The sequence below is a fragment of the Peromyscus maniculatus genome, chromosome 4 (assembly GCF_049852395.1).
Source record: "Peromyscus maniculatus bairdii isolate BWxNUB_F1_BW_parent chromosome 4, HU_Pman_BW_mat_3.1, whole genome shotgun sequence".
NCBI lineage: Eukaryota > Metazoa > Chordata > Mammalia > Rodentia > Cricetidae > Peromyscus > Peromyscus maniculatus.
Window position 1 is genome coordinate 24,457,895 of NC_134855.1, and position 16,502 is coordinate 24,474,396.

Below are 16,502 nucleotides of genomic sequence, written 5' to 3' on the forward strand. Positions count from 1 at the left end.
ATTTTCTTTGGTTTCCAAGGCTAAAGGAAATAATTACAGTTTAAACACACTAGGCCCACAATAGATGATCTGGACTAGAAGAATAAATGAGGTCTGCTTTTATTTTTCCATCTTTTCTTTGTTTTTGGTAAAGCCTACCTAGCATGTTAAAGAGAGATCTTAGATCTCCTAACTCCTGGCTTCATCTGTGAGACTATTGCCACTTTTCACAAGGCCCCATGGAGTAGAGGAAAGGGCAAAATACCCTTGAGATAATTGTGAAACATTTTGCAAGATTTTAATATTACTAAACACAAACTTTCATTGCTTTCTTTATGGCCAGCTGGAGCTGACACAAATACATAGTTGTTAGCTGTGAGTCTGCCCGAAACATAAGATTCTTTTATAAGGGTTTATTTATGGATAATTCCTTTATCTTTATATTGAATATAATGCTTGCTAGTAGTCTTCAACTTGTAATTATTTTGCTTCATATCAAAGAACAGCATTAGAAATTAGAGTCCATTCAGTGTGGTGTATGATCATGGCCTATGCTGAGCATAGATGAAATCTGCTCAGTTTTTCTTTCTTTTCCAGGCTGCCTCTCATTCTCTCCTGTTTCTTCTATTCTTCCTCTCTTTATGTTATTCAGTTCTTTCAGGATTAGTAACATAATACTAATATATAGCAGCTATATGTACATTTCAAAGAATGAACCCCCTTCCTTCCCACAAAGCTGGCTTAAAATCCAAGTGAATGCCAGTATCCTTCGCCTCTGCGTAGACTTGTACTGATACATTAGTGATGCTGATGTCTGCAAGCCAGGGCCAAATCTGCACAATGTGCTTGGTACCAAGATGCTCCACTTTCTTCTTTTCTGTGGAATCCTATAGCTCTGTGGAACTTATAAATAATTGAGTTATTTTTAAACCACTGGATGTTTTCCAGTCACTCTATTTCACACTGGATTAATTATGTAAGAAAACGGAATTGTTCCTCACCAGTGTTACAATTTTTTAAAAACAACATGCTGTTTAAATTCAGGTTTGGCAACCCAAGCCTGAACCCCCTCATATTTATGGCACCACACCCATAGCATAATAAAACCTTTAGAGGTCTTTTGTCTTCTCTCTTGCCTTCTATTTTTTCTCAAGGGTGTTTTATGCTGGAAGATGCAAACAAAAGTTGTCCAGATGTTATTTGTATCAGAGCAGGATTTCAGTCCAGCTATCTGTGGTTGCAAATGTTTATTTTAATGGGTTATTGTGCAATCCTTGCTGTGTAGACCTTCATGGCCTTATATGAACAGTCTCAGCAATGCCAAGACATTGTTTTTTAAAGTATATCATTTTAGTCCACAGGAATGATTCGTTGTCACCACAGGAGCAGAGGCTGCAACACCTGTAGAAACAGAAAGTGTATTTTTGTCTGTGTCCCTATGTTGACACTGTTCAAACTGCCCAATTATGAAACCATGACTGATGGACTTTTAGGTAAGCAGGAGGAAGGTGTGGTCCAGGCCCTAGCAACAGCCTCAGCCCTTGGAGACAAAGTTACATGGCTGCAGTAAACATACCCAGGGTGTTGGAAACCAGGCCAGCTGCTGCCCAATACAGCTGAGGGAATGAGAGAACAGCTTAGTTAAAGCCACCACAGTGTGAGCAGTAAGTTTATTTTAGCAATTACAGCAGGCATGGGCTGGGCGTATTATTCATTTTTAGAATTCTAATAAAATCTTAACTAATGTTTCCTTGATACTAAAGTAAATTGTTTACCTCGTATCTAAAAACACACATTAGACCCAGTGCACCAATTGACACCTAGGAGTTTCTAGTGCTTAAAACTAATTTTGAAACTAAATTACATCATGTGAAAACATATTTGATTTTTCAGATAGTTATAAATTTTAGAGCAACTTCTTTTCTTTGAAAACTTATATAAAATTACACGGTTCTTAGAATACACAAGTGAAGGGCCATTCGCTGCCAGAAGACTAGCCAGCAAACAACACTTAAATCAAACATTCTACTGCAGAAGGTAATATCAGGGTTCGTGAGAAGATTATCTTAGTGGTTTGACATTGAGGAATGAGATATCTTCCCGCCAATGCTGTCCTTAATGATTTTGGATTGACTTATAAGTGAAGCAAAGCAGTCATATCAAATTAAAACTGAGGAGTCTATTGAGAATCATTTTTGAGATAAGTTAGATTTTTGTTTAAATTTTATAGATATCAAGAGTCCTGATAAAATTTGATTATGCAGACATTAGGTCACAGTGAGCAAAAGCTTGTGGAAGCTTTGGAGAAGAGTAGATTTTGTCCTTTCACATCACTGCATATGCCAGCCCAGCCAGCTTTGTAAATAACACTGTTGGAGGAATGGCCAATCATCCACAGTGTACAGAGTGTTTGATGGAAGTTAATTCATATTCTCGTAGCTTTGAATATCTTTGTCATTTCTGGAGTCTTAAATGTCTTCAGTATGTCAGTCTGCTTATCCTGGGTTTGTTCAGATTTCTATCTCTAAGGATAAGAATTTACTTTGGCATGCAAGTGAACCAAGTGATAGATTAGGCCGGTTTATAAAATACTTATCTGCTGTCTTGGTATCCCTAAATATAGGACTTATGTGAAACCTCGAATAATCACCCTAAGTCCTCTACTATGATCATATATATTAGCAGTTAAATATGGCACGTCGTGGCTTACAAGATGAGAATTAGGGGAGGAGAAATTCATTCTGTTGCTTCTCTCAAAGTCCAGAAGGACTCACTACTACAGTAGGAATGCAAATAACTAGAATTTAGTAACATTGTCTGCATTCCACTAGAAGCCAACCTTGATGTAAAAAGCATGAAAGTAAACATTTTACTAGGGAAGTGCAAGAAGGATTAACCTAGGGCGATAAACACAGGACCTAGCAAGTGAAGTCATCCTTCAAGGAACAGTTTATTAAAGCAGCTACCCCAGTGTATGGCTGAAGTGTTCTTTTGCAAGGGATCTCTTGAGTATATAGAGAGAATATACATGAAAATAATTCCTTCAATAAGTGAGGGAGATGGGATATTGACTTACTACTGCCTGCTAGTCACTGGATAGTGTTATTCTACAAAGGTTAGATATAGAATAAATGAAAGTATAGTTAGCTGCAATCATACATGGTATTCCTAGACAACCATGTGTGTAAAGCCACTGTTGTGGATCTGGAAATCAATCCCTCAGGCCTACAGATGAAGATAGGGTTCAGTGGCCATCAGTCAGACCACAAAACAAAGTCTGAAGAATAAAGGGACACAGACCAGCATTTGGCACACAGGAATTGATGTCTGTAAAGACTTAACACAAATGTGTGCTTTGGTTTATATTATTAAATTTATCCTAAACCATTATTATAAGAAGGTTCTGAAGTTAATTGCCTGGGTAATAAAATACATATCATTCTTTCAAAGTTCAAGACTATGTGGTCCTCTGGTTCTCATTGTGATCATAATTTCTCAGCTATCATAGAGATGCCCAAGGTGTCCCAAAGATACATTGACCTTGAGGAATTATCTTAGCCATATGTTAAATTTAGATTAAATTCAAACAAAACCCGTGTCTTGTGTTTTTTCACATTTCACTAAAATAAAAATATGAAAGAAATGAACAAAATTCCAATTAACTGAAAGATGTGTCACTTAATTTCTGTTAGTAAAAATTTTAGTATGGCTGCCAAAAGGAAGCAAAAGACATTGGTTAATCATTTGCCTGCTTAAGCAAAACTCATTCATATTATTTACTATGTTCCAGGGCCCTATAAAATGAATACTATGAAGATACCTAGTCAAATTGTCAAGGTCTTTGGAGTGGTTGATATCTGATACTGAAATTTAATTTTCAATTTTCTAGCTAGCTTAAGCATTAGCACCTCTCATTTTAATTTCCTCTTCTAGAAAATAAGAATAATGAAATTGAAGGACTTATTGAGATTTCACATCAAAAACATTGTAGAATATTACTGGTACATACTTTCTCACATTATTGTATGTTCATATTATAATGGTGTGGTGGTTTGAATAGGTATGGCCCCCATAGAATCATGTGTTTGAATGGTTGGCCCATAGGAAATGACACTATTAGGAGGTGTGGCCTTGTTGGAGGAAGAGTGTCATTCTGGAGGTGGGCTTTGAGGTCTTATATGCTCAAGTTATGTGCAGTGTGGGACACAGGTCTCTTCTGATGCTTTTGGATCCAAATGTAGAACTCAGCTCCTTCTCCAGCACCACGTCTGTTTACACACTACTATGATTTCTACCACCATGATAATGAACTAAACTTCTGAAACTGTAAGCCAGGCCCAATGAAATGTTTTCCTTTATAAGAGTTGCTGTGGTCATGGTTTCTCTTCACAGCAATAAAATCCTAACTAAGACAAATATTGTTGATGGGAATTCTGTCATTGCTCTTATCCAAGTATTTGTAGTCTACTAATGGTGGCTGATAGAAACCTGTCTAATACTGAAAATAAAAATGAACAAGGGTTCTGAAATTCCAGAGGATTAATTTAGTTAATGAAGCTTCCCTTGAGGAAGTGGAGCATCTGGGTGTTTCTTGGGAGACTGAAAGGTCTCTTGTGATGATAGGAAGCTTCAGTATGGATTCCATACTACAAAACAAATTCCAGAATTCTGGATGGACCTGAAGTATCTGTGTCTCTTGAGCATCTAGTACCTGAGACAGATCACATACAGCTGTCCTCTAGGTGGTGGGGAGGGGGGTCCCATGCCTCTGCCCAAGACTCCTCCATTCCTATCTATTATCATTTCTGCAACAGATTCTCGCTATGTTTCATGATTTTAGTTATAGCATTGGCTGTCTAAAAATTTCAATCACAAAGTCACACATTTAGTTTTCCTGTTTAACTTTGATCCATGAATGTCATCCTGTATCTATGCATGGTTATTAAGACTTCTTATTGAGTATATCAGAGTTAACATAGAAAACTCAATTTTTGTATTGCCTTCTGAAATTTATTTTCCCATCATCTTTTCCAAATCAATTCATGGTAATGCCATCCTGATAATCATTCAGGATGCAATCTTCCTTTCACTTCTCCCAGAAAGCCTGTATCTATTCCATAATAATATATTATCTAGTCAGATTCTCAAAGATATTCAGCACAGGACCTCTGATAACTGTACCTGTTATTGCTATACCCTTTGAATTATTTAAGTGGCCTTAAAATAAGTTCCACAGCTTCATCTTCTGAGCCTGAAAAGCCCCAGAGCTGTCATCGTAACCCTAAGTTAATTGTTATATACTATGGGTCTTCAAACTCTGGATGATTGTCACTTCATCCACTGTAAAGGTCCATGTTCCTGTAGAGTTCTAGAATGTTGGCCTTGATCTTACTCACTACCTGTGATCTCATTTTTTTCGTCATATCATTCTTGACTTTGTCACTCCAATGGTACTGTGCTTTTCATTAGTCAACAAATATAACTATACACCCCAATGGAGTGCCTTTGTTCTACTGGTTTCCACTGTAGGAACATTGTACTCTTGGATACAGAGTCTTCCCATAAAAATGTCCATTCTTTTTCATGTCCTGGTCACTGTGACTGTCTACTTCCCCTCTACACTCATTGCTGTCTAGAGAACCATGGATTATTCTGACAGCTATTTAATGGCTGTGTTTCCCACCTCCTGGGCTATACATCCACAAAGATGGAATCTTCATGTGTTCTGTTCAGATGTTTCCTGAGTACTTGGTGATGGTCAGCATGTCACAACATACTGTGTCTTTTTTTTTTTTAAACATGTCCCTGTTAACTAAAATAAAGGAAAACCAAACCAAAACAAAAAACCAGCCCCTTCCTTTTATAGTGCCTGGTGCTTAATGTTTAAAAGATTGAAGTATTATTTAGAAGATTTTATGTTTTTCAAGGTTTTCTCTACTGGAAGGGAAAATTATTACTGTGAGGTTCACTTTGAAAAAAAATGAACTAATAAATAACATAGTGAGTCACTGCAATGTGGCAAACATTATACGTATTACTTCATTCAAATTCGCAGTAATATCATGAGCTGTCATCTCAGCTTTAATGATTTAAAAACTGGAGATCAGAGAAGTTTACAGATGTGCCAATATTCACACAATAAATGGAGTGATTTGAGGTTAGAAACTAGGCTTTTATGGTTGCAAAGTTTTTAATATTGATCGTCACCTGTATTTGATAAATCAGAATTTATTATGCTGATTTCAGAAAACCTGAAAATGAACAGAAGTCTCTGGACCTTACAATTGAAGGGCAGATGCTTCATAATAACTGTCGTTCTTTATCCCAGGAACTGTATTATTATAGAGTCACTTCACATAGACCCTTTCCTGGCTGAAGAGGACATTCTGTTACAAACAGGCAAGAGCAGGCGAATCAGGCATTCCTAGAAAAAGAGCCAATCAGGACGTTATACTAACTAGTTTTGAGAAGTCCCTATTTACAGTAACTGCTCATGTTGATTCACCAAAAGTGATCTCTACAACATGATTTTTTTTCTTCTGGTTAAGATATTTAATGGAAATGTTCAAAAATTTGATCAGCATTTTGAGAAGGACATTCTGTTTCTGGGTGCATTTTAAGCAAAATTTCGGCCTTTTGTAATCCCTTTCCCATTCTTATGAAACCAAGTTGAACATCCTTGTAAGTATCTTCTGGTTTTTTGCAGAGCTCCATGCACTTCCCTGAGATGGTTTTATTTTACTTATCCTAAACCTACAATAACAGTCTGTACTATATTCATCACCTGTTTTGAAGTATTTGCCAATTCCAGTGCAAAAAGTAGTTCTGGTGGGAAAACATCATTTTAAGTTCATTTAAGAAAGATACTTTTACCTAGTGCTGTGGTACACACCTGTAATTCCAGCTACCTGGGAGCCTGTGGCTGTATGAACAACTTAGCAATCTCCTGTCAATCAATAGTAAGGATATATAGTCCCTTGGCATTTTATATACAAACTTTGAAACATAAAATTTTATGGGGAGGGCGCTTTTTTGTATAAAATACAATCATTTTGTTATCTTTCTCTTGTATATGTGAAAAAATGAGATCAGAATATACAAATGGCTCTCCAGTAGGCACATTACTATATGACTAAATCAGAGCATTCTCAGTTCTCAGGTATTTTGTCTTGTGAATTAGGTTATTTTATTTTTATGAAGGAGTCAATTGATGGTTAGTGATTATTTCTCATCAGGTGCTTGCAGAAGTTAATGATAATCAGTAGTATTATTGGCAGGTCCATTTTATCATGTTTCCTCAAATGGACATGAGAGAGCATGACCTATGAAGAAACAAAAATTTTGCTATTGACATGTAAAATTTATTCATAAAAGTTAATCTCTGCGAATAGGAATTTAATTCTCAAGTCACAACTTAAAAATCAACAAACCAATTTTTGTCAATTTTCTTCTATTTTGAAAACATCTTTTCACATAAAAGCAAGCAAACAAGCAAACTCGGAAGTTAGCTTTACTTACTTTCCTTTTCGAGACATGCTGTAGACAGTAGGTAAAAAGTCAAATTAGAAATCAAGATTTCCAGTGAGATAAATTTTTTCATCCACAGTTTATCTTTTGCAAATGAGCACGTATTAAACCGTTTACCTTGTCTGGTGTTCCAGTTGCCATGCCTTAGTGTAGTTCCACTGAATGATTCTGTTAACCTAACCTTCAATTTGCTGGGTTTTGAACTCAGAATTACAGCTTACACACAGCTTACAGTAGCAGCTGGTACAAGGGCTTCTTTTGAATTTTTAATCATATGAATTAAAGATTGCTGTAGATGCTTTCGAGAGTTCTGCTAGGAGTGATCTAATATATTGCAAGCTAAGTATAGATAAGCCTAAGGGAATGGACGTGCAAAGGCAGTAGGGGTAAGGACACTATGGCTTATACATTTTGAGCATCAAATTGGGGTAGTAACTACAAAGTATTCATTGAAAACTGCACATTAGCCAATCACAATGTTACTTAATATTACACTGTCTGCAAGCGTAACATGTATTTTGCAGAGGTCTCCAACTCCACAGGAGTCAAATAGAGAGGAACATAGATTCACAAACTCCATTATATCAAGCCCTAAAGTGGGACAGAGAAACCAGGGAATCATCAACACACCAGGAACATATTTGATCATTACTATAGGAATTCTTTAAAATATCAGGATCTCTCTCTCTTTGGTTTCACAAAAGATGAGAGGTTTTTTTTTTTTTTTGTGTGTGTGTGTGAAGTTTCATGAATGCTGAACTTATTATTAACACATTGTCAAAAGCAAAACAGAAGAGTAAAGGAAATATCAGAGGGCACCAAAATCACATATAGTGCAGTTAAGTGGTGTGGAGTTTTGTTTCATCTTTACTTATGTGTGTGTGTGTATGTGTGTGTGTGCATATGTATGTGTTGTGTGCTAAATAATGCTACAGAAATGTGCCTTTTACTGTTTAAGAATGGTTTGAAAAACAACTCAGGATATTTGAATTAATTTCTAGTTTTAAAATTCTATTGCCATTTATTTCCTAGAAATACATCTAGAACAACAATAATGACAATAATGCATGGTAGTTTAATTTGACTTCTGATCTCTTGTGTGTGTATATATACATGAGGTATTATTTTATGCATTTAAATGTGAGTGTGGATACACATACACTAAAGATGCATGTGAGGGCCAGATGACAACCTGGGCTATGGGTCCTTACTTTACACCTTGTTTGAAGCAGTATCTTTTCTATTTGCTACTGAGTACACCAGGATAGTTGGTCCATGAGCTTACGTGGATTTTTCCATGTCTGTCTCACATCTTGATGCAGGATTAAAGACACATGTTACCAAGTAAAACTTTATGTGGGCTCTGCAGATCTGAATTCCTATCAGCACACTTACACAGCAAGAGTTTGTCCATTGAACCATCTCCCCAATCTGAGAGCTTAATCTCTAGCAACTTCTAGAAGATGCCTAGAATGTAGTAGTAATTGGAATAGAGAAAGATTTGTATCAGTTATTTTTTAAACAATAAATATGTATGTTTGCATTTCCACTAAAATCTTTTCATATTTGTTTAATATTTTAAAAATAATTTTTTATATTTTTCTTATTCTTGAGAATTTCATACATATATACAATGAAATATGAAATCCACTTCCATTTTCTTCCCCAATTTGATTGTATTTTGCTTTCTTTTATTTTGTAGTACTGAGAATCCAACCCAGGGCCTCATGCTTGTAAACCAAATGATCTTTGGCTCATCCACATTCCCCAGCTGCTTTTCTTTATTATACTTATCATAATATGAGATTGCTTATGTGCTAAATATTTCAAGACAAAAATGTTGTACTTTACCATGTTAGCAGAATGGATTTTTGGGTGCAGTATAATGCTTTGTTATTATCCAGGTTTACATATATAGCCTAAGCATGACCTGTTAAGGCTATCTGATCAAAAATATAATAAAAAGAGAAGGCAAAACAACACAAACCACCATGAAATGAATCATTGGACTTTCTAACTCATAATTTCATCGGTTCTCAGGTGCGTTGATCACCTGAAATAGCCACACTGTCTTCTCATAAACAGAAGGATGAATGAATTTTGTATCACTTGCTCTACTCCTTCTTCTAAAGAATGAATGTGTGAGAATAGAGGTTCATGGATGAACTCTGTCAAAGGTTGAAGGGAACACTGATCTCTGAATTCTTCAGAAACACTGTAACACTTTCCCTAACTCATTCCGGACCTGTATGTCTTATTTCGCTATCTGATACTGTGTCTTCAGTAAGACAGTTGAGAAGTTTACTTTTTTGGGGGGCGGCAAATGTAGGCTTTATTCTGTGTTTATAAGTTTATATGAACAACACAAAGCCAGATAATCCCAAAAGAATAAATGAAGATAATTTTGCCCTCAAGAAAGCTCAGAATTGGCCACAGAAAAAGGAAATACATAGAGACAATGCTCTGAACAGCTGATAGGGCTCATTGTGGTGGAGCAAAAGGCAAGAAGTAACAGAGGGGAACAGATTTTGGACAGCTTTTGAATACTTTTCTAATCATGTGATGAAATGGTTGCTTAAAGCAGTTGGCTGCATTTAATTATTTTTATTTCAATTTTATTTTTTTAATGTGGTTACTTCATAGACACATTTGTTTTCCAACATCAGCTCTTTAGTAGTGTACTATAGAATGCCTCATTAGCAATGGAAAATGGGCTTAGGTTCCTAGCAGGAATGTTCTGAATAATGTTTTTAGATATGGAAGGAGTTAGCAAGGGAGATTATAGAACCTCTGGCTTTCCTCTGGAGAACTTTAAAGAAAGTAAAAACTTCTTATTTAATCCACAACTTTTACATAAGTCTGTCCTCTGTGCATCCCGTACAAGCTCCTCTTGGTCCTATCTTATTCTGTCTTTGCTTGGAGGAGCTGATTGTAAGAACAGAAAATGCCTGTTCTCAGAGTGAGTAAGTGATACCACCATGCTGAGTGCATATATCCCACAGGCTTCTCTCCAGTTCGTGGAATGGTTTGATTCCTCAATACTTAAAATGATCAGATGAGTGCCATTGGTATTTTAAATGCGATCTGTGGAGCAACAGCAACAACATTGGAGAATTTGTCAAGATGCAAACTCTGAGGGCCAGTGCTATATTAGCTGATTGAGAAACCATCAGATTCACGGAAAGGTTGCATACCTATGCTCTCAGCTGTGCCTGTTCTATCATATTGGCAGAGTCTGAGCAGTTCATTCAACACCCAGAACGCCTGAGAAATGACAGCAGAGCAGCACTCAGGGCAGAACAAACAAATCCTCACCAGGCAACGTCTGCACACTGGTGGCAGCTTACATCTGTGTGAGCCAAAGTTTAGGTTACTGGGTTCAGATGAGAGAGGACCTATAAATACATAATGAATTCAACCAAGCCCTGTGCTAGGCACCACAAACAAACCTTAAAGAAGGCAGCAACGGGCACCTCTGCTGAGTGCCCTGCAGAAGGGAAGAGAGTATTTCCTAAGTAGAGTCAAGCGTTGATGCTACCCTTACCATTTCCTTATTTTGAGTAGCTTATACTCTGCAGGTGGAAAAGCCTTCACTACCAGAGAGGATGGTTCCATCCCTCCCTGAGGCAGTTTCCTCAGCCTGCCTGTGCGTTTACTTAGGATGCTATCTTTAGGACATTCGAAAGAAAGGCAAACACCAGAAAGAGCAGCAGCTGAGATGTTTGCATCTAACTCAGATCTGAAGGATGAAACTGAAGCCTCCGCTGCAGCTGGAAGAATGGGGAGCCTAACACAGGCAATGGGCAAAATGGCTATTCATTTCCTCTCTTGTGATCTTTCATCTTTCATTTTTGTGAATCTCAATACATAGTTGAGACTTTTCCCAGGCTCACAATCAACTCTGATTATCTCCCTCCCTCTCTCCACTTTTCCCTTTTTAGTTTCTTGGATGCAGTTAGAGGAAGAAGATAAAAACTATCTGGCATGGAACACTCTTGCCTTTCTTTAAAATTTTTTAGGTCACTTGGTATTTGTCTAAGGCCTGAGAGAAAGGAGAAAATGTGGCCAATGGATAAGGAAAAGCAGGAAGTTTGATTTCTCTTCAACTATGTTTTTCATCTCTGACCTCATACGAAAACTTTACAGTGTATCCAGCCATAATATTTACATAATTTTAAGCAGGTAGTGATGTTTTTGGTGACAAAATCATACAGTGTGTATCCCCTCTTATTCTCCCATGGTTCCAGAGCTCTTTATTTTCTTTGGGATTTAACGTGTATGGACAATTTAGTTTGAGTGAAAAGCCTAGAAATAGTTTCATTGCTTTAAGCTACTTATAACGTTTTGCTTACCTGAACATCATCACTCCTCAATTCTCTGTAACCATTTCAGTTCTCAGCTGGACCACAACAAGATTCACACAGCTGTGGACGATTTCCTCATAGTAGATAGTGAGTGGCACAGCCTGTACTACAGCCTATCAACTCTGTCTTCCTCAAAGCAGGCTTCTTCTTCATCCCACACAGAGGTATTGCCATAGGCTGCCACAAATTGTGCTTGGTTAGATAGAGACTTGTCAATAAAATTAAGTGCAAACTAACAGTGATGTGGCTAGATTTGGAAACACTAGCTTCAAGGTTTGAGGGAGAAAGAAAGAAAGAAAATATGAAGCATCGGAATCACTGTACTCCCCACTTACCTCAGAAGCAGATGCAGAAACATGTTGAAAAAAAGATGCTAGAAGACAGACATAACAGGCTGATTCTAATATAATTACATGCGGCGATCAGAATGATTGTGTAGACCCACACCTGGATGCAAAAACAAAATGCACAAAGATGGGGTTGGGGTGGTGGTAAAATGACTTAGCAGCAGCATGTGTGAAAGAGACTTAGGCATTTAGTTGACAATAATCTCAGTAGGAGTCAACAGTAATGTGGCTGCCAAAAAGGCTGATGGGCCCCGAGGCTGCATTAATAGAAGTGTTGTGGTAGAACAAGGGAAATAATGGCGCCACTCTTTGTGGTGTTACACTCACAAAGAATATTTGAAGAATGTAGTCAGTCCTGTGGGTCCCACTTGGACCTGTTTGCAAGAGATGGTGACAAATATCAGCAGTATGAACTGTTGTCTAAGGTATAGTTGTGAAAACCGAAAAGACTTACCTTTAGAAATACACAGGGAGGAAAGAATTTCTGTGTTTCCATCTTAGGTCAGACACAAGGATTAAAAAATAATCTATTCAAAATACCCAGCAAAGTGTTCCTCTTCACATGTGCTCAGAATTCCACAACAGTGAGGATTAACTGGTTTAGGGGGAATTAGGAACTTTTGGAAGAGATGGATGAAACTCTGGTCATTATAAAGTTTGGAGAGACCAAACATTGGATGGACCAAAGGAAATATAGAGATCTGGAAGTGGCTAGGCAATTGATTAAATGCCTAGAAGGGAACTCTGATAAATATCTTAGGGTTTTATAAATAGGGAAATGAAGCGTTAAATGTTGAACAAAGAACAGCTGATCTTTGAAGAAAAAAAACATTTTGTGAATGCTTACCTCCAAACATCAGAAACTTAAAGAGCTCCATTGGACAATATTAAAAAGCACCATAATAAATAAATAAATAAATAAATAATAGTGATTAAAATACCCTGTATGTTAAAAATATTTATTTCCCTCTATATTTCAAATACACAATTTATTCCATGGTTCAAAATCAACTCCTGTCACCAGTTAAAATTTCTTTCCTCTCTGAAGATAGATTTTGTAGACTGAGATGCTTGCATATGTCTCTCCACACATAATTAAATTATACTGTAAGTATCTGTTTCTTTTCTTTATAAGTGAGAACCTAAAAGGGTGTCTGTGATAGTCTGTTTCCAACATAGTGTACTAGTACCTTTTCTCTTTGCTGTGAAGAGTAACTTCAAGAGGTAACGGGGTATTTTGGCTACAGTTTGAGGGTCGACAGAGCATCAAGTCTGGGAATGGATGACAGTAGGAATATGAGGATTATGGTCACATTGTGCTTCCTATCAGGAAGCAGAGAGATGAACACTCTTTCTCTTCTTTCATTTTTATTTTTTTCATATATTTAACCCAGTACTTCAGCACGTTGCATGCTGCTGCCCACATTAAGGGTGTTTTCCCTGGCAAGTGAACCTCTCTGGAAACAACTCAAGGGATAATTAGAAGTATGTCTCCTAGGTGATTCTAAATCTAGTAAAGAATCAAACAGACCATCACACATAGATTTTAAATTATTTCCTAAATACATGTGACATTACAATTTTTCAATGTGTGATATTATATCAGAACAAATTCTAACATCTGAACTATTAAAGTGTAGGACAAAGAGTTTCTCGGGTACTGCCTGGCCCCTGCGGACCTACAGCCACTTATAAAATAATCACTCAGAAGCTTATATTAATTATAACCACTTGGCCATTAGCTCAGGCTTATTACTGACTAGTTCTTATACTTATTTAACCCACAATTCTTATCTATGTTTAACCACATGGCTTGGTAACTTTTCTCAGCTCTGCCTTGTCATCTTGTCTCCTCTGTGTCTGGCTGATGGCATCTGACTCAGCCTTTCTCTTCCCAGAATTCTCTTCATCTGCTTACCCTGCCTACACTTCCTGACTGGCTACAGTGTTTTATTTATCAACCAATCAGTGCAACATATATTCACAGCATACAGAATGCAATTCCACAGCACTTCCCCTTTTCTGTCTAATCAAAAAGGAAGGTTTTGACTTTAACATATAACATAGTTATATGTAACATAAAATTACATATAATAAAACAATTATCAAGCAAGAATTAGTTATAGTATCTAGTCTATTTGTAACTGGCAAAATCAAAGAAAATATTCTATTTATTCTATATTTGTGAGTCTAAAGTTTCATATCTAATTTATCTTTATCATTGCCAAGAAAAATTATATCTATCTATTCTTCAAAGACTCCAGAAGGATATAATATTACCTAAGTAAACAGGAAATGCATTGTAAGCAAATTTCAAAATTCTGGAAATGACAGAGACAGCTGCCTGTGTGAATAGTCATCCAAAGTTCCTCTGCAACTTTGGGGTATCCATCTTCAGCTCATCAGTCTAGATTCTCTCAGTTGCTTCTCTCTGTTTCCTGTAGAATATTTGGCAGTCTCCTCTGCGAAGCAGGAACCTGAAGGACCATTTTGCCTTGCAAAGTTCAGTGGTCACCTTCCTATGGGTCCTGCATGTCCAGTTGATAAAATATTTTTTTTGATAAAATATTTTGTCAAGCAGTCTAGGCAAGAACATTTTCTTGCCCAAATGTCTATTTTTGCCAAGAAGAAGATAAGCTCCACATGGAGTGTCTTCAACATTCATCTTCCTCTTTGACCTAAATCAGTGCTGCCAGGAGCAGACAAGTCTCATTGTCCAATAAAGTCTAAGTTTTTAAAACATTTTAAATGCCATGTTCTGTAAGTCTTTGAAGTGTTTAATGATCACCTACCTAATTTAAATATACCTTTATATAACTAAAAAACTAAACTAATGTGACTCTAAGTTTGATTCATAGATGACTAATAATTAATCTTAACCTTAAATAAGAGTATATATATATATATATATATATATATATATATATATGTATATGCAGTATAACAAAATTAACTTTAAATTTGTATCAATAAAGTAAAATCCATAGGAATGTATAACATTTTAAACAAGTTGTTCTTTGAAAGTAGATTCAATAATCTATCCTTTCATCCTATCATATCCCCCTTTTTTCTTTTAGAAAGATATTGCATTTATAATCAACCCCCTTTAAATAAAAATAAACATTTATAAACAATATTTTGGGAATTTGGGCATAGCTTCTCATACTACTTTCTGCTGGAAAGAGGTGTTGGCAATCTTATGGGGATCCTGAGAAAATTAAGAATTATAGTCAAGTCCTGAATGGAATAGTCTGTGAAGAAGCATTGTCTGATGTTGGATCATCTGTGCCATGGTGTCATCAGAGACCCTTGAGGGGATCCTGGCTGATCAAACCATATTAGCCTAGAAGCAAACTACAGGATCTCATCTTCTGTGGAAATAAAAACAGAATCTCTTTTCCAAAGCAAAGCATCCTTGGACATACATTTTGAAGTCAAGATACGAGATATATATATCTCGTATATATCTTAGAATTTCATCTACACTTATTTATTTGATATTGTATGTTATTAACAGCTTTAATGATTCTTCACATTTCAATTTGAAGGACATGATTAAGTAGACATGGTTTAAACAAGATATATAGCCCTTACAGATAGATGTGTGGAAAACTTGGTCTCCAGGTGAAGGTACAATTTGAAGAGGTGAAGATTTAGTATAGGACCTAGTTGGAAAAATAGATTATGAGGCCTGTGTCTTTGGAGTTGTTTCTTGCCCTGGATCTTTTTCAATCTGTTATTTTCTGTTTCCTGAAGTGAGAATCTTTGATCTACCATAGCCTCTGCTTTATCACAGGTCCCAAAGCATTACAGCCTGCAGCCATGGATTGAAAGTTCTGAATAAAAAGTCGGGTGGTGGTGGTGGCGGCGGCGGCATCGCTGCCGCACGCCTTTAATCCCAGCACTCGGGAGGCAGAGGCAAGCAGATCTCTGTGAGTTCGAGGCCAGCCTGGTCTCCAAAGCGAGTTCAAGGAAAGGGTCAAAGCTACACAGAGAAACCCTGTCTTGAAAAAAAAAAAAAAGAAAGAAAGAAAGTTCTGAATATATGAACTAAAATGTATTTTTTCTGCTTTACATTATTTTCTCAAGTGTTCCTCATGGTGCAAGAATATAGAACCAAGATAGCATAGAACCAATACTCACAGGCTGGTTCTATAATGATTCTTTATGAGGGCATCGTTGCTTTCCTCATTATATATATATATATAAATTGTTCACTGGTACATTCCATGTTCCAAGAACAATACTTTCCATATGATAATTGTTCAATAAATATTTGATGAAT